Raw genomic sequence first — 18,929 nt, 5'->3', positions numbered from 1 at the left:
GGCCCCTTTCAAGACGCCGGCGCATGAATTACAGCGGGGGGTTTGAAGCACCTGATTAGAGCCAGAGCCTCTAATAGGCTTTAAAATAGGGTGGGCTCGTGTCGCAGAGCATTGTGCTACAAGCCCACCCAGGTGTTACAACAGCGAATGAATATTCGCTATTGAAACACTGATCCTCAATTTGGCTGAAAAGAGAAGAGTCCCAATTGGCCGTCGAGGAGGAGGGAGGAAGGAAACAGAAGCCGCCACTATGCCCATGGAGAGCAGGGGAAGTGAAATCTGCCACTGCCGCCGAGCAGGGGAAGCCGCCGGTGAAGCTTGGGAGAATCACTGCCCACCATAGATGGGGTAAGTGCTCCAGATTCAACTGACCATTGGGGGGGTTTGGTGTTACTCTTTGCTGCCCCCCCAAAAAGAAATTACCACTGGCCACCACTGATAGAGTTCGTAAACCCAACATTTCATATTCCTGATATGTGCCTGCTGTACCATGTACTTGTATGAGAAAGTATCCTGTTCTCTTTGAATTGCTTCCTTTGCGTGAAATTCCTGGTGTTCCTGCCAGTCCCTCTGCTTTCCTATTAAAAACTGACCACACTAGGCAGGAGAGCCAAGTGTGGTCAGTTTTTTAGCTGTGCTGAGAACTCAGCCTGCTCTCCTCCAATGATGCAGACGCAGCCAAAAGAGGCGCAACATGGAGGAAAGGTTTCAGCCCCTGTCTGAATGAGCCCTACAGGCTTCAGGAGTGTGTTATGAACAGGCCACTTTGCTATTTGTGGCTCCTGTCAGAGCAAGAAGTGAAGAGCTGGAGCTGGGACAGCGCTGGATCTTGAGAGGAGACAGATATGTGTTGGTGGGGGGTACACAACAAACGGTGAAATGTTTTTTAACCCTAATGCATTAAGGTAGAAAATGTTTTAACTTTAGACCCAATTTAAAAGAAAAAGCCCATCCCTTGAGATCTTTTTTTTCTTTTTAAGGTATGAGATTTCCCTAAAGGCAATTGAGACATTGCTTTACCAGGGGGCAACTGTGTGGCTGGGGTACATCACCACTGTTTTCACAGAAACCAGGAACCAAAAAAAGTTAAATAACGTGAAAAGAAGGCAGTGTTGGGAGATTTCACATCAAAATGAAGAGATGCATTCTGATGTGAACTTTAGGGAAGGGTGGAAAGGTCCACTTTAGGTGAGTCATGACATGCAAGGTAAAAAGACAAAGTAAATAAGTCAAAGAGTTAAACATAGGAGCTAACAAATTCATGACAGGCAATATGAAAGTAGAAGAAGATGCCAATTAAGACAGGTGCCATGTTCCTCCAGCTGGGCAGCACACTTAGAAGGCATACAGGGAACTCTAGTACATATACAGGCACAAATAGAATCAGTAGTGTGGAAAGACCCAGCAGGGTAGGAAAAGCACAAAGACCCAGGAAGAAAACTAGAAAACACAGCACAGAAAACCAAGAAATCAGAAGGTGAACTGGCAGAAAGATGAGTCAGGAATGACTTCCCCATAGCAGAATACTTGAGAGATGACAAAGGCTACAAAAATACCTGAACAAAGCATGATACTGGGCGTTAACTTCCTTCTGAGAAGCTTCTAGGCCAGGGATATGCAATTAGCAGACCTCCAGCTGTTGCTGAACTACAAGTCCCATGAGGCATAGCAAGACCCTGACAGCCACAATCATGACACCCAGAGGCAGAAGCATGATGGGACTTGTAGTTTTGCAACAGCTGGAGGACCGCTAATTGCATATCCCTGTTCTAGGCCCTTCTATATGAATCTGTCATTAAAATCTCAGTTTCTAATGAATTACATAGTTACATGGTTGGTCAGGTTGAAAAAAGACACAAGTCCATCTAGTTCAACCATAAAAATAAATAAAAAATAATCTCATACAATCCCATATACCCAACCCTTTACCCACAGTTGATCCAGAGGAAGGCGAAAAACCCCTCAGTTGATCCAGAGGAAGGCGAAAAACCCCAGCAAAGCATGATCCAATTTGCTACAGCAGGGGAAAAAATTCCTTCCTGATCCCCCCCGAGAGGCAATCAGAATTTATATGATTAGACGTGATGAACAGGGATTCATGATTTAACCAAGAGTTTAAATACATATTTACGTGAGGTACTTTTAAACAAATGTTTAGTTTGCGTGGGAAGTTGTGTAATCTAAGACGACTACAATTTGAGAAGATGGCAGAGAGCCTATGTTTTTTTTTTCCGCTGTTACTTTTCAGCACGGGAGCATGAGCATTCAGCAAGAGAAGTATTCTGGCTAAAAAGGTAAGCTTAGTGGTCGGGTATGTTTTAAAGGTCAGTGGTCAGTGAATTTAGTGTTAAGTGGAGGTAAAGGGCTCATTTTACCAGTTAGGTTAGATATTTGGGTTATAATAGTAAAACAGAATTAAAGTGGTTTTAAACTCTAAAGTTACCTTAACGCAATCTCTACATTAAGGTGAAAAACCTTCCACTACCTGTTCCTCTCCCCAAACGCTTCACTGAGAGCAGAGAGGGCTTTAGCTCCTGCTGCTGTCAGTCAAATCCTGTGGGGGAGAGGGCCAAGCCATGCTGTGTCTGTCTATGGACGCACACAGTCCAGCTCAGGAGCATACCCTCAAGGGTGCTACCTCACCACATAGTTTGCTGAGTGGGCACTTGGAGAAGAGAAGCGGACAACGCCACGAGAGACTCCATAAGAAGAGGAGGTAAGCCACCGCTAGCAAGTAATAATAACATCTTTTTTTAAATTAATTTTAAAAATAATAAGGTTTCCAATCCACACACTTTTTTTTATAATTTGCCCCCCCCCCCCCCCACCCCAAGAGCTTTATGCCATAATGTGATATTATGCACTAAGCAATCCCCTCCAGCACTGCGGTGTCTGTACTCTTGGCTGTCACAGGCACTTCCATCTTCTACTGGTCTTCCTTCTGGGATTGGACTGTTCAGATGCTTGATTGGCTTCCCAGCATGGACGTCACTCCTGCACAAGCGCATGGGGGTCAAGTCATCACAGCATAGAGCAGTGCCAAAAATATATGAGTTGAGCTGTGCATATGTGGCACTGGCTCAGTGTACATAAATACTGACAGGGCTTTTGACAGAAGAAACGCATAGGGTTTTGCCCCTTCAGTGGTGATTAATCCTGATGGCCAAATAATAACCATAATATTTTACCAGTGAATTCTCCAGTAAAAATCCAGCCCTGTTTGTGTCAATTATTGAGGACAGAATCAACAATACCTTTGTATTGGGTTTTTGGATCACTAGACAAGGCAGAGTAGGTACATGTGTTGGCAGGTTTTTTTTTTTATTGCCTTGGTCAGGTGTTTTTATTCCTTGTCATTCCCATCAAAAGACCATCATGGAATTTTCTGGCTAATGCATTCAGTGCACCGCGCATATGTGAACCAGTACCATGTAAAACATTGGCAAACCAGTGCACATGTGTATAGGTGTGAATGCTGCAAAGCAACCCTGTGCTTGGCCTGGAATAGACAATGTTCTAGGTGTACTTCAAAGCATGCACCACAATGAAATTGATATGTACCCTTCCTGTGTTATCTTGCCACCTGGATTCATTGCTGGAGCTAGTAAAAAACCCAGAACTTCTCAATGTGGAGAGACACATTCTCTTAGGTTTCCTTAGTACCTAAGTAGTAAGTGGACAATCTGAAACACTAGGCCAGGGATCTCCAAACTATGACCCTCCAGCTGTTGCGGAACTACACGTCCCATGAGGCATTGTAAAACTCTGACATTGACAGATATGAATACTAGCCTAGGCATGATGGGAATTGTAGCACCTGAACAACTAAAGGGCCATAGTTTGGAGACCCCTGCACTAGGCTGAAGTGCTTTCATGGAGGGAAGTAGCATGCATAGCCCTTGAGCAGGCATTTTGGGCTCTGCAGTAGCAGGGGAACCTGGTAAAAGGAAACTTGTTTACCAGTTCTAGACAAAGATATGGTGTACTCCACACTTGTTGTCAAGATACAAATTAATAAGTAACCCTTTCATTTAGTAGAGTACATAGTAACAGCTGATAATTAAACATTCATTACCATGGTTGGTAATTACACAAGATATTGGTATGTTACATAAGAACAAAACTGAAACCAACTATGACAATTCAAACCAAGAGGTGTTTGTTTACCACTAACATTCCTACAATCCTAGCATTACTCATATGGGTAGGGCGGGCATTTATTGTATATATTAATTTGTCCCACTAAGACAATATAAATATAACGCTACAAATGAAATCCCCCAAATCTTACTAGACCCAGGGTTTCAATCAGTTGTTGGGGCACAATTGATAATGAGAAAGGTGGTATGTACAGACCTAGCAGCATAAGCTACAGTCTAGTCCTGAAAAAGAGAAGCACAGGTGACTTTACCACCAATAGTCAAATATTAACAGCATTATTTGTCTTTTTTTTTAAGTAAAATAGCTTCCAGCAAAATGGTGCAAGTGGATCAAAATATTGACCACCAGCTGCCACTGCCTGGTGTTATTACCTAGAAATGTTAGTATCCAGTTATATTTTGTGCATTTAGGAATGCGTTTCTATCCCTAATGGATCAGTATTTTGAATGCTGGTTGCCAACTAAACATGGCCCTCATTTTTCTTTATTTTTTTATTTGCTTGTTGCAGGGTGTTTGTTTTTTCATTTTTTTCCCCTCCCTTGCACCTTTTTCCTCCTTTATCCTTTTTATTCAGGAGAGAGGGAAGGAAAAAGAGAAAAGTTTGTGCTTTATGTAGATGATAATGTATGTTATAAGCACATTTGAGATATATATATGTGTGTTAATACCTAAACTAAACAAGACAATATTTTTGTGAGCTACATGTTTAACCACTTGCCGACCAGCCGCTGTCATTATACTGCAGCAGAATGGCATGGCTGCGCGAGTTGCTGTAGGTGTAAGTTGGCCTCTTTAGGAGCGATAGGGGGTGCGCGTCTGCCGCACGACACCGGATCGATTGCTTCTCAGAGAGCCAGAATGGGCATCTGTCAATGTAAACAGACAGATCACCGTTCTGACCAGGGAGTAGAGAAATCTGCTCTTCCTAGTCATCAGGAACAGCAATCTCTCTTCTCTTCTAGTCAATACACTGCCCCCACAGTTAGAAACACCTCCCTAGGGAACACTTGATCGCCCCCTAGTGTTAACTCCTACCCTGCCAGTGACATTTATTTAGTAATCAGTGTCTATTTTTAGCTCTAATCACTGTATAAATGTCACTGGTCCCAAAAAAAGTGTTAAAAGTGTCCGATCTGTCTGCCACAATGTCGTAGTCCCGCTAAAATTCTCAGATCACCGCCACTACTAGTAAAAATTTAATTAATAATAAAAATGCCTTAAATCTATCCCCTATTTTGTAGACGCTATAACTTTTGCGCAAACCAATCGATATACGCTTGTTGGGATTTTTTTTACCAAAAATATGTAGAAGAATACATATTGGCCTAAACTGATGAAGACATTTTTTTTTTATATTTATTATAGCAAAAAGTAAAAAATATATATTTTTTTTTCAAAATTGTCACCCTTTTTTTGTTTATAGCACAAAAAATAGAAACCGTAGAGGTGATCAAATAACACCAAAAGAAAGCTCTATTTGTGGAAAAAAAAAGACATAAATTTTGTTTGGGTACAGCATTGCATGACCGCGCAATTGTCAGGTAAAATGGCGCAGTGCAGTATCGCAAAAAATGGCCTGGTCATTAAGGGGGAAAATCCATCCGGTCCTTAAGTGGTTAAGAGAGGTGTGATTTACTATGGTGATATTTAATGTTTTATTCCCAAACTCTATATACAGTATTTATAAATATATTAAAAAATAAGGGTCCCAACACTGAACCTTGGGGTACATCACCATTAACCTTAGAACATTTAGAGTATGAGGCTGCATTCACCCTTCAGCGTTTTGAATCGCGGGCAGATTTCCCACGATTCTGCCCGCGATTTGAAAGCGCCGATGTGTGAATGACAAATCGCCGGACTCGCATTTGAAATGCCATTCATTTGAATGACACCTAAAATCGCGGTGCGGGTCTGGCGCGATTGTTGCGCAATAATTCGTGGCAACCCACATCGCGGGAAGCATGTCGCCCAAAAATAGCTCCTGGACTTTTTTTGGGCGACATGCTTCCCGCGATGTGGGTTGCGGAGAATTATCACGCGACAATCGCGACAGACACGCACCGCGATTTTCGATGTCATTCAAATAAATGGCATGTCAAATGCAAGTCCTGTGATTTGTCAATCACACATCGGCGCTTTCAAATCACGGGCAGAATCGCAGGAAATCTGCCCGCGATTTAAATAGCTGAAGTGTGAATGCAGCCTTAATCATTAACCTCTCCTCTCTGAATATGGTCTTTTATCCAAATTTCTATCTATTTACAAACTGTACAAACTATTCATTAGGTATACCAAACAGAAATATGCCACTAATTTATTGTTATAGTATGTTGAAATACTAAATTTTTTCTTTTCTAAAACCTTAAAAAAAAAGAAAATTATGCTTTTATATTTATTACATTACTCAGTAGTTGAAGCTAGTTTTTGACAAGTGATGCAAGAGCATTGTATAGCAGACTAATGCTAGCCATACACCTGTCGAAAAATCGTTCAAACGAGTTTTTGAAAAACAGACACATGGTCGTGAGAGCAAACGATTTTGCCATCATGTAATCAATGAATTTTGATTGATAAATCATTCAATGGACATAAATGAATTTGTTTTTTGTTCATTTTGTCACATATGTCTAGTGCAAATTGTTCAGGAGAGAAACACATTAACCTTTTAATTTATCGTCCCTTCGTCCGAAGTTTTCCAAACTTCTCCTTTGATTTTTCAACTAAAAAACATCACAACCGATTTTCAATGTGTGCCCATTAACTGGACGATAAACGAACGAACTGTCCAAATGACAGATTTTCAAACGATTTTTCATCTAGTGTATGGCCACCATTATACAGTTTAACTTTTTAAACTTGTGCTGCTGTTCCTGATCACAGCGAAGTGGTCAAATAAGCAATTCTGGCCAATTTTTAAATCTTAATAGCAGATGGCTCCCTAGAGTGGGACGATTTCACTGCTCTGTGCTAGGACATTGTATATAATGACTAGAAACGGTGACAGTATTTTACTTGTTCATTGTGACATTAACCTTGGCTACTGACAAACCCAGCGAGTATGTTACTCTATCTAGTTAGTAAATTAAGTTGCATGTCCAATAGTCTATGGAAAGTTAACAGTTAAAAAGACCTATTAATAGACTTCCTAGCCCCTTCTAGCTCACTCTTTTCACCCCACTCTTTCTCAAATTAGGGATTTTTACAAATTCTGATCTTACCTTGGTAGAACTCCGTGCTTCTGAAGTCTGTCCAACACTTCATAGGTTGTTCAACAGGTTTGTCTTGTTCTAGCACATCTATTATTACCACTGAAGTGACATTCTGAATACATGCGCCTAAATGAGCCACTGACCTCTCCCTATAGGAAACCTAAAATAAATACGCAGGGTACCCTTCTTGAATAATTCTTCTTAAAATTGCTGCTTGGCATTCATGCTTGTCCCGTATCTTAAAGTGGTTGTAAAGACCGAAGTTTTACCTACATGCAGTCTGTGTGGGACGGGGCCAAGCCACTGCCCTATGTATCATATTGACTGTGGGCATCGGGATTAAGCATGCATCAGTGCCCCATAGCAAGCAACTTCCTATAGAGGTCACTGGCCAAGGGGGAGGAGCCAGGAGATATTAAAGGAGAATCTGGGCTGCTCCATTGCACAGAGCAGGTAAGCATGTTTATTATTAAAAAGGAAAAAAAAAAAGAACCTTTAATATCACTTTAAAGTGGAACGTTACTCCTGTCAATCAGAATGAACTTTTTAAAATCCTTATGCCGCCAGCCCTATATGGATCAAAATCTGGCCGGTTCAGCAGGGCGAATTTCGATCAATGTGTGGCCGTGTCTGTTTGACAGAACTCATTTGTTAGTTCAACTTTTGCCAAATGTCTTTTTGAAGATTTTTTCTTGAACAGCCGCCTGCAGCTAGTTGGCTGCAGCCTCTGATCAATGTATTGTGACAACGGAGAGTCCTCGTCATCAGAATACAAAATCTCAGTGGGGAGGCTTCCTCTATCCATCTCGCTTGTGTGTGGATGGAAGAATATGCTTGTTTTTTTTCCCGTCGGCCCATTGGCTGAACAAAAAAAAAAAAAGAAAAATAGAAATGTATATTATATTTACTTGCTTTAAACATGTTTTTTTTAATTTCTTCAGTTGCTTCCTGGCTTCTGGCCTAGGCCAAAATGATGTCATACATCCCAAGAGTCTTCATGGGCATTTTTTTCTTTCATCTGGAGGAGGGGAAAGGGGCTTTCTCAGCTAAGGACACCACCTGCCTGCATTCCTGAGCTAAGGGCAGATGGATCCCAGGAAGTAAGGGGGGCGTGTTTTTTAAAGTGATTTCTCAACAAAACTAAAGCATGGAGACATGGATAGATGACAGAGTTTGCTTTGAATATTGAAAATGAAATAAACACTTGCCATCTGGGGCAATTTTGACATTTTTCACAGGCAGTACATGTTAAAAATCAGCATTTTCAAAAATTGTTTAGAACCCCCAAACATTATGTATTTTTTGAAAGGTATGGCCCTAGTTAATAAAATGGTGGTTGTTGCCATTTTTAATGTTGCACAATATTTGTGTATCCTTTTATCAAATGCAAATTTTCAGGAAAAAAATTCACTAAAATTAGTTTTAGTGCACACAAACACAATAAAATACCAATTCCTCTTTCTGTAGGTGTACCTCAAGGTTCTGTCCTCTCTTCTCCATTTACACCTCCTCCCTTGGTCTGTTAATAAAGTCCCATGGCTTCTGTATCAACATGGATATCGCACCACTTCCTCAAACTCAATCTTTCTAAAACGGAGCTCATAATTTTTCCTCCATCCCGTGCCCCTCCCCCTGAATTCTCCATTAAGATCAATAATACAACCATCAGTCCCTCCCCTCATGCCAAGGTACTAGGTGTAATCCTAGACTCTGACCTGTCCTTTCATCCCCAAATCCAATCACTGTCCAAATTGCCCAGACTTCACCTCCGAAACATCTCCAAAATACGCCCTTTTCTAACTGCTGAGACCACTAAGCAACTTATTCACTCCCTTGTTATCTCTCGCCTTGACTATTGTAACTCCCTCCTGATTGGCCTGCCTCTCCACAAGCTTTCCCCTCTTCAGTCTATCATGAATACCACTGCCAGACTCATCCACCTTACCAACCGTTCAGTGCCTGCCACTCCTCTCTGCCAATCCCTCAACTGGCTTCCCATTGCCCAAAGAATAACATTCAAAACACTAACAATAACATACAAAGCCATTCACAATTCTGCCCCAGCTACATCACCAATCTTATCTCCAAATATCACCCAAAGCGTCCTCTCCGCTCCTCCCAAGACCTTCTGCTCTCAAGCTCCCTTGTCTCCTCCTCCCATGCTCATCTCCAGGACTTCCCCAGAGCCTCTTCCATCCTCTGGAACTCACTACCCCATTCTGTCTGGCTATTTCCTACTCTGTTCACTTTTATTCGATCCCTGAAAACTCATCTCTTCAGGGTGGCCTATCCTACCTGCAGCTCACAACCAAATCTTCTACTCCCCTCATCAGTTCATCCTTCACAGTCCCTACCTTTTGTTTCACCAGCCCCTCCCTCTTAGTTTGTAAGCTCGCAAGAGCAGGGCTCCTATAACCCTCTTGCTTTGAATTGTACTGTTGGTGTGGTGTCTCTCTACATTGTAAAGCGCGCAAACTGTTGGCGCTATATAAATCCTGTAAATAATGTAAATGTATGTAAATCCTGTGAATAATATAAATGAGTAAAGTATGAATATTTTCTATTTGTATGTTAAGCTTAATAAAAATAAAATAAAATAAATGAATAAATAAAAAACGCTCCCTAAACGCTTTATGGGCAGTTTCATAGTGTTTGATGAGCATTAAAACTGCTCCACAATGTAAAGTGACAAAAAACAAATTTTAACTCGCTGCAACCGCACCAAACTGTGCCGAAAAAATGCCTGCCAGAGCGTTTGCAGAGTGTTATCATAGACTTAAATGGGAGGCGTTGAAAGGCTTCAAACGCCTCCTGACTCGACATGAGGCTTCCATTTTGAAGCGACACGACAGAGTTGTTTTTTATGTTCCCTGAACTCTAAATAGCCTTCTAAATCAGCATCCTCTTGCCCCCTACAGTTCTCTACAGCTCTCTTGCTGAATTTAGCCCAGAGATGGCCAGAAGAGGAAAACACAATATCACAATTTGGTGCTGGAATTGTGCTCAAAAATTTGCTTTTGCCCTATATACTAGGTAAACATTAAAACATGAATATAAAGATTTAAAAAAAACATCTTACCTATGAAGGAAATCCCAAGAGGACTTGACAGTTTCTTTAGTGTGTAAGAAGCAAATGTAAGCAAAGGTGAATAGACTCACCCAGTTTAAAGGTAGTTAAATGACTGGACTTTAACCATGTTGATATGATATACTTGTGCTGCATTCAAGACCAGTAACCAAAACAGTTTGTTTTCTGCAAACTAATGCCGCGTACACACGGTCGGACTTTTCGTCTACAAAAGTCCAACGGACGCTGACGGACTAAAGCTGGCTGGTAATCCGATCGTGTGTGGGCTTCTCCGGACTTTCAACGGACTTTTTTAGCCTCAAATCCGACGGACTTTAGATTTGAAACATGCTTCAAATCTTTACGTCGTAAGTACGACGGACCCCGAAATCCGCTCGTCTGTGTGCTAGTCCGACGGACAAAAACCCATGCTAGGGCAGCTATTGGCTACTGGCTATGAACTTCCTTATTTTAGTCCGGTGTACGTCATCACGTACGAATCCGTCGGACTTTTGTGTGGTCGTGTGTAGGCAAGTCCGTTCGTAAGAAAGTCTGCCGCAAGTCCGCCGAAGGTACGTCGGAAGTCTGTCGGACAGGCTGTCGGACTTTTGTAGACGAAAAGTCCGACCGTGTGTACGCGGCATAACTGTTCAGTTGTTTCTTAAATCTTTTGTAGGGATGAGCTTTCGGTTCCGTCTCAACACTGAACTTTGCTCATTCGAAGCATTGGTCCAAATGCCTGAACATTTACAGTGGCGTCTCCAGCTTTCATATTTAGGGGGGGCACATGGAGGGACAGGGACAAAAGTAGGGGGGCAACTATAAAATGCAATTATATATATATAACGGACCCTTTCACATGTTTTGCAGTGAGCTCCCTTCCTACTGTATTGGGGCCCCCCAGGGTGGCAGAAAACAAGAGATATATGGCACCAGCATACCAAGAAAATATAAGGATCCAAAGCAGTGGGAGAACTATCAGGGTTGCAAAGGTTGTCTTGCCTCCGGGCCCTGGTGTTCTGCCACTGTGGGGTTTCCCAGCCTCCTCTTGCTGTCCTGCCCCTGCTATTGACAGTGCTGGTCTGACATCTCTTGGAATTTACAGGCTGGTTTTCCTGTCCTAAGGACGGGAGAAATCAGTCTGTTTTTTCAGTAACTGAGAGTCCTGGTGGAGTCCTTCCTGCAACTCGCTCTTCTCCCTGCCAATGAGTATGCAGGGGAAGGAGCAGATCGGGCTGCCGTGGTTGTGTGAGCGCTCCCATTATGCAGCGTCAGAGAGCAGAGAGAGGGGGGAGGAATCACCCGCAGGAGCTGACTGGGGGCGCTCTCCCTCTCAATAGAGACTGTGTTACTCCAGCGGCGGCTGCTACGAATGCAAACAAAAAGACATTGCCTTTTTATAAAAAAAAAATATATATATATATTTTTTTTTAATTGGGGGGGGGGGGGGCACATGGTGGGGCACAGCATAATCTTGGGGGGGGTTAGGGCCCCCTCTACCCCCCCTAGGGACACCATTGAACAATTACCTGTTTAGCGGAATGTAAATATCATATATAGTAGCAGATTTTCTACCGCTGTTGTATGTGACAGCTTTTCTGTCAATGCTTGTTAAGAAAACAGCAGCTGCTGGCACCCGCCACATCCTTAGTAACCAGTGACATCACCCGGCCCCATTAATTTCTGTCTGGGAATGCTCAGTCAAGTAAACAAGGAGGCAGGGGTAGTGGTTGACATCATTGTCCAAATATTGGCACATGGTCATATTTGGGCAATTATATCACCAGATATACGTTGCCCCTTTATTTACATTGCAGATGACAGCTGGAGCTTGCATTCGCTGTAAGCAGTTATCAGGATTCGACATGTCTGTAGGTATTTTCTATAAAACGAGTTGGCGTGCGTTATTAACCACTTGCCGACTGCTGCACTGCATGACCATGCCCGCAAGACCGGCAGACTCGATTTCCGCCAGTCTCCCAGCGATCGTGATCTATGTAAACAAGGCACTTCCCCGTTCTGGCTTGTGTCATGACAGAGATCACCGCTCCCTGTCATCGGGATCGGTGATCGCTGTCATGTGACATGAAGCCCATCCCCCCCACAGTTAGAATCACTCCCTAGGACACACTTAACCCCTTCATCGCCCCCTAGTGGTTAACCCCTTCACTGCCAGTATCATTTACACAATAATCAGTGCATTTTTATAGCACTGATCGCTGTATAATTGATAATGTTCCCAAAATAGTGTCAAAATTGTCCGATGTGTCCGCCATAATATTGCGGTCCCAATAAAAATCGCAGATCACTGGCATTACTAATTTAAAAAAAAAAAAATTTTAAATGCCACAAAACTATCCCCTATTTTGTAGACACTATAACTTTTGCGCAAACCAATCAATATACGCTTATTGTGATTTTTTTTTACCAAAAATATGTAGAAGAATACATATCGGCCTAAAATGAGGAAAAAAATTGTTTACTTTATATATTTTTGGGAGATATTTATTATAGCAAAAAGTATAAAAATAATGCGTTTTTTTCAAAACTGACGCTTTTTTTTGTTTATAGCGCAAAAATTAAAAAAACGCAGAAGTGATCAAATACCACCAAAAGAAAACTCCATTTGTGTGAAAAAAAGGACGTCAATTTTGTTTGGGTGCAACGTCGCACGACCGCGCAATTGTCAGTTAAAATGATGCAGTGCAGAATCGCAAAAAGTGCTCTGGTCAGGAAGGGGGTAAAATCTTCCGGGGCTGAAGCGGTTAATCGTGCTTAGCATGGATCTGTATCATGGGACATTTTTGGGGACCTTTATTTTTTTTAATAAAAGACTTGCCTCTAAGTGTGTGTCTTTGTTTACATTTCATCTGGTTATGGGTAGGGGCAGTTTGTACCCATTATTAACTTGGGGAGGTCAGTTTCTGGGCCCCCCCCCATTTTTTTAAAGAAGGTTTCTCCTCTAGGGAAGAAGCCTTTGTCCTCACCAACATGGGGACAAAATACTTTGTCAGGAAGGTCCCTGGCAATTTACCCTCTCAGGTTGAGGGGGCATGTGGACTCGTTTGGTTCAGGGGGGTTACTTTCCTATCCTCTCAGGCTGCATGTTTAGGTATGGGTCTAGTATAAATTTTGGGGAGCCTCGTGCTTCTTTTTTCCCTTTCTTTTTTCCTGGGGTTTCCCTGTAAAACTAATCCCAGGCCCTAGAGGTCCGTTGTAAAATTTTTGCATGGGGTCCCACATTAACATCTACATTGGACCTTGATCTAGGATAAGATCTTGGTCATATAGGGCATATGATTTAGTGCCGTGTTTTTGTGTATCCCCATGCAGGCAGTCCTGTTGCTGTTATTTGGGATGCAGCGGCTGCACGGACACAACCGCTGCTCCCAACCTGACATCCATGTGGGTACATGGCCCAGAAGGCACCCAAAAATTAAGAAAGCAAATAAGGAATAAGAAAAAAGTGAAGGCAAAAAAATAATGACCTGAATACTGCCAGTAGTGATAGGATGAAAATAACTACTAGGACACCAATATTGTTAGGCATTGAGATTCCTTCACTTCTTGTCTGGTAAAAAGGGTAACTTATACCTTACACAAAGTTCCAAACATAGGGTATATTTTGGATGACCTAAAATAAATTGGTATAAGAATGTGTGAAATCTCTATTGGAAAAAAAATTACAAAAAAGATAGACCAAAAGGTTAAAATAATTAAAAACATTCAAAAACACAAATCCCCTCTGAAATACCTAAAACCAGCATGGAACATGTATACTTCAATCATCTCTAGCTAGAATTTTTTGATGTGGTCTGCAGCATGAATAATTGTCAGAATGACATCAGAAGACGACATGCATGTGTGCCAATACGCCACACAAGGACCATTTCCAGTCAGTCCCGTGTGCATGCTCATTTGCGCAGGCACACTAATTTTTGGACGTACATAGTCATTGGTGTTTACATCCTAACTTGGCATCAGATGGCCTATATAGGGAACAGAGTTGAGTCATGAAGTTGCTCAATGGTTTTCAGCTATTCCTTGCAAATTGAACCCCTAACCTATTTTTAACAACCACTTTCCTGATGCTAACCTGGCCTGTCCCTGGACTTGTCTCTGCTTTTCTTGCCTGCTATTAACCTTGGCTAAGTTCCTGACCATGGCTTGTTTCTCCAGATTCTTGTTCTGACCTTGGCTAACTCCTGTCCTTCTGGTGAGATCTCAGCTTGCCTCCTGACCATGATTCCAGTTTGCCAACCTTACCTTTTCTCAGACCATACTTCCATTCTATTGTGGGTTCTAGTGTTCCTGCCAGCTGTTGTTGCAGTCTGTTCCTTGGTGGCACCCTCACAAGGTTTCTTAGTGATTTCCTCTGCAGTCTGCATAAGCACCTCTCCATCTAATTTTCTGCTGGAGGTGAGTACCTGCGGACTGGAATCCCAGCACCCATGCTACCACGTGCTCTTTTATTCCCTGTAATCTTTTCAGGGGTGTTTGAGCAGGAGATGTAAAGGAAGCCCTCTTGTCACTTTGGCATCTACACAGGTACATTATAATAATAATATCATTAGTCAAATTAATGCTTAAGTTCATAGTAATGAAATATATATAACTAAACTAGGGTCCAAGCCCTATACACCTGTAGATCCCAAAGGCGGGAAGCTGATGGATATGGAAACAAGCAAACATGAGCTCCCTATTGAAGTTTTGGATAAATTAAATTATAGGACCATATTGTACTATGTGCAGTGTGTATACTGGTATAATTAATCAGAAATAAAAGTGCTGTTATAGAAACCTGCATAAATGTTCCAATATTGGATAACAAACAACATGGATAGGTAAATGTCACATAAGCCCCCAGAGGCTATTCATAAGTAGCATCATAAGCTCTCTCTTGTCAGATGTCTTTGGCAAGTCATAATGCCTATCTAGACTGAATAAATCAAATTCATAAAGTAGGAACAGCAGGTTGCAAATAAGAAGAGACCAAGATATAGCAGTGAAATTACATGAAAAGCACAGTCATTGTAATAAATTATTTGCTGGTTATATATTGCTAAAGAATATACAGATAGTTACTGCCATAGAAACTTCTATCTTGTCCAATTTCATCTCTACATAAGTAAACAGCAAAAACAAGACTGATAGCAAGCAGGGTATATAGAAGACAAAGTAATAATCAGCATCAGTGAAATAAGGCAAGGTTAGGCCAGCCTATAATAGCAATTATAACATGTAAAACACTAAAGGCAATGGAAAATAATTTCCTCGCACAAGGAAACTGCTAACAAAAGTTCACCAGTTTGGCTAATGCCATAAATCGTACACCCATAAGGGGACTCAAAACTAGCGGCGGCCCATCCATAATGTGCTGGTCCCTAATTTCCATGCAGGGCGCCGGACGCATAAAGTTCTACGAGAATTTTTTTTTTGGGTGAAGCAAATGATTAGAGCCGGAGGCTTTAATTGGCTTCAAAAAAGGTTGGGTTGGGGCACAAAGCACTGCACTCCAAGCCCTTCCACTTGTGACATTAGCGAATCAACATTCGCTATTGTCTTCCTGCTTCTCCTCCCAGCCTATCAGGACAGGAAGTGGGTCCTAAGACTGGTTTGGCAGGGAGGAGAAGCCGGGGAAGCTGCCCGTGACCTGGATGGGGTAAGTGCAGGGCTTGCGAACAGGGGTTTTGTTTGCTGCCCCCCAAAAAAATGGGGCACCAGCCGCCACGGCTTAAAACTGTGGATAGTGCATCGCTGTTATAAGTCACCAACGCATTTTGTATTTATATCCCAATACACAATATACACATAATAAATACAACATATGCGGACTTACTGTTCCATATGCCAAGTAAAATCCAGTGCAGGACAATGGACAGTGCAACAGAAAGATAAAATGTCCCATAGAAGGTTGCATATCCAAGTAGTACACCAGTATAACACCCTGAGAGCAATTCCACTTGGCGTCACAGAGGAGGTGTCATCACCTGAATAGGACAGGAAGTGAGGGGGAATCTCTCCAACAAAAACACAGACAGAAGTTATTTTTTTTTTTTAAAGTAAATAGGGGAATGTTAAAACCCCTGTTAGCTTTGTATGGTTGTCTGTTTCTCTGTTGCAGATTTCCCCTCACTTCCTGTCTAGTAAAAGGTTGCCCCCAGAACAGATATGGGAAATCTCTCTAATGGAGCCATGGATTGCAGTGAAACCTTTCCCCAGGATATCCAAAACAAAAACAAAAAATGAAGTTTTAGGTACAGATACAAATTAATATATTTACATTACGGGAGAGTGTCTAAATCAAAGAGTACCTATATAACACTGGATGTATACACTATTCAGCTTACTATTTTTCACTCAGCTCCTTTGACACAAGTCAATGGTTCAACTGGGTTGAATTTTCCTCAATTTAACATGAATTGTCTGAAATTTGAATCATATATGGCAGCCTTAAGCCTAAATGCAGTCTAAATAAAACAAATGGAAAAATCAGCACTAGGGAAATAACTTACACTCAGTGGGTTGTGTCCTTTACCTGTTTCTTTAGGTGGAATTTTACTCCATGGCCCCCCCAGCAATCTTTTGGTGTGGCAAGGGTTAATACATGGCAGTGGCAGGGGGGCATGAACAAAGGAGGGTTTCACCTAAAAGAAGAGGCGTTGGCACAAGGTACACATCCCACCGATTGTAAATTATGTCCCTTGTGCTGATTTTGTCATTTTTTATTTAGACTGCACTTCAGCTTTAAAGATATTTTACATGAATACTTTGTACAATATTCAGATGGCACTGTTTTCTTAGAGTGAAAATTGTTCACTACATTAGTGTATTTTTTATAAACACAGCAAGTACTGACTTACTTCAAATTTTTGTAGAAGTTATACATTTATTTATGACATATTATAAGTAGTTGCTACACCAGGGTTTGTGAGGTAACTGTCTAATGACAGTTGAATTACTCAGTAGGCAAACTAAGGGGTTATTTATGAAAGGCAAATCCACTTTGCACTACAAGTGCAAACTACAAGTGCAAAGTGCACTTGAAATTGCACTGAAGGTGCAGTTGGAAGTGCAGTCGCTGTAAATCTGAGCGGAAAATCTGAAATGAGGGGAAGCTCTGCTGATTTTATTATCCAATCATGTGCAAGCTAAAATGCTGTTTTTTATCTTCCTTGCATGTCCCCCTCGGATCTACAGCGACTGCACTTCCAAGTGCACTTTCAGTGCAATTTCAAGTGCACTTTGCTCTTGTAGTTTGCACTTGTAGTGCAAAGTGGATTTGCCTTTAGTAAAGTGTCTACTTTTGGGGTGGAGGGGAACGCATAAAAGGGGCTCAGTGTGGAGTGCAACATACTGATGGCTGTGTGTGCTCACCTTTTACTTTGGGTGGGGCAGCAGAACCACCTGGCTGTATGCTGACACAAGTTGTAGCACTTTACAATAGGGCCAGCCTGGAGCAGAGAACTTGTGCTAGAGGAGGAGAAGAAATTGGACTACGAAGACAATGACAACGGTGGTAGCATAGGGAGTGAAGATTTTTGCTGATGTAGTCATAATGCCTTCACTGAAAAAAGAGCAAGCTCTTTTAAACTTTTCCCCACTGATGAGCAGAATTAACATAGATCCAGGATTTGGCAATATGACTTGTTAACCCCTTCACACCTAAGGGTAGAACAAACGTAAATGCCTAAGCCAAATTTTGCAATTTTGACATGTGTTAGTAAAACCGCACATATCATCTCAACTACTTTGTGCATGCAGGTGTATTATACCATGTTTTTTTCAGGACAAATTGGGCCTTCATTTGGTAGTAAATAGTTATGGATATCTCCTGATTTTTTTTTATTATCAAAGGAAAACTGGCCCAAAATAGTTAAAAAACAGTTTTATTTTATTTTTATTTAATATATATATTTTATATATATATATATATATACACACACACACAAATATAAAAAAATACATGCTATATATTTATAGCATGTATATTTCTGGTTACTACCATAATCAACCACCAAAGAACCACCCAAAATAAATTCTCTTGTTCCTGACAATTGTAGTACAGCCCACAAGTAATAGTCCACATTTTGCTTTTTTTATTTATTTATTTTTTTGTCCTAAAAAATCCTGTCCAAAATATACTGAACCTGACCTTGACATTTGACCCTTCCTTGACCCAAACACTAACCCTGGCACTGACCTAGATCAAACCTAGATCAAACCTTGATCTAGGTATTTTTCTTTATTTTAGATTTTTTTTCTTTTCTTTCTGCAAGGAATGAGAAAGATACATAGCATCCTTCTTTCACAGAAAGAATAAAAAAAACACAGGGGCGGGCTTGACAGTGACTGATCACTGTGGTCACTGTGGTAGCCAATCAGAGGCTACCGCAGCAATCAGGTGACCCTGAATCGGCAGATCTGGGTCCTGATCGTTAGTATGGGGCCCAGGGCTCTCGGTGAGACCCCAGTCTCTGCCATACGGC

The 18,929-nt window shown here is 41.5% G+C and overlaps 1 protein-coding gene across 3 annotated transcripts in view; it reads right to left on the bottom strand.

Moving 5' to 3' along the window:
- HHLA2 (HHLA2 member of B7 family) overlaps positions 1-10,475 on the bottom strand; it is a 63,083-nt gene extending 52,608 nt beyond the window's left edge. Inside the window, exon 1 of one of the 3 annotated variants that reach the window (XM_073614974.1) lies at positions 10,453-10,475. The gene's annotated coding sequence lies outside the window, so the exon portion shown is untranslated. Of the gene's footprint in view, positions 1-7,382; positions 7,717-10,452 lie in introns of those variants that run through there. The other 2 variants (XM_073614975.1, XM_073614970.1) reach the window with 2 other exon arrangements.
- Between the last annotated feature and the right edge of the window lie 8,454 nt (positions 10,476-18,929).

This window comes from Aquarana catesbeiana, linkage group LG02, assembly GCF_042186555.1.
Source record: "Aquarana catesbeiana isolate 2022-GZ linkage group LG02, ASM4218655v1, whole genome shotgun sequence".
In the NCBI taxonomy this organism is placed as follows: Eukaryota; Metazoa; Chordata; class Amphibia; order Anura; family Ranidae; genus Aquarana; species Aquarana catesbeiana.
This window is presented reverse-complemented; position numbering and strand designations above follow the sequence as displayed.